We start from the raw sequence: 750 nt of genomic DNA, 5'->3' as shown, positions 1-750 counted from the left end.
TTACTTTAGGTGAGAGAAGCATGGGAGAATGGGGAAACAGAAGGATCTAGAGGGTCCTGGAAACTTACAAGAAGAACATTATGATGGGCAGATCTGGGTCCTGGGGTCCTGTTCAAACTATGGCACCAGCCAAGGAAAGAGGGTTTTAAATTTGGTTTTGTAATATCTTGTTTTCTACGTCTATGGTGATTGAAAGTTTTGCTGGGTATATTAGTCTTGGCTGGCATATGTGGTCTCTTAAGATCATCAAAAGATCTGCCCTGGCCCTTCTAGACTTTAAGGTCTCTGTTGAGAAGTCTGAGTAATTTTAATAGGTAAAAATATGGAAAGTTTAATGAGTTTGCGTGTCATCCTTGCACAGAGGACCTGCTAATCTTCTCTCCATCACTCCAATTTTAGTATATGCACTGCCAAAATGAACACTTTTTTGAAAGTGTGTTTCTACCAGATAAGGATTCAGGAAAGTGGAACATTTATGAGGAGTTCCCTGGAAGTTTTGACAGGCATATGAAATGCTGTTCTTATTTAGTACTTTTCTCAATTGAAATTAAGTGACAATGTAGAAATGGTTATTCCAGGCCTGTCTTTGTTTTAAAACAAAAGGACTATAAGAATTGTGGCTATTTTGTCCCACTGGGCAAGGTTCCTAAGAAGGCTCATCATAGTAAGCAAACATCAAATGACTGATGAGTGAAGAAATGGAGAAGCGAGCATCCTTCAGTGCCTGTTTAGTTAAGGAAGAGAACTCTA

The 750-nt window shown here is 39.1% G+C and overlaps 1 non-coding gene across 1 annotated transcript; it reads right to left on the bottom strand.

Annotated features, from left to right (window-relative positions):
* Positions 1-316: 316 nt before the first annotated feature.
* On the bottom strand, positions 317-419 carry LOC127204859 (U6 spliceosomal RNA). The gene has a single exon (XR_007832546.1). It is a non-coding gene; the product is annotated as a U6 spliceosomal RNA (small nuclear RNA).
* Between the last annotated feature and the right edge of the window lie 331 nt (positions 420-750).

Source organism: Acomys russatus, chromosome 20 (assembly GCF_903995435.1).
Source record: "Acomys russatus chromosome 20, mAcoRus1.1, whole genome shotgun sequence".
In the NCBI taxonomy this organism is placed as follows: domain Eukaryota; kingdom Metazoa; phylum Chordata; class Mammalia; order Rodentia; family Muridae; genus Acomys; species Acomys russatus.
The sequence above is the reverse complement of the archived record's forward strand: the minus strand, read 5'-3'. Positions and strand labels throughout refer to the sequence as shown.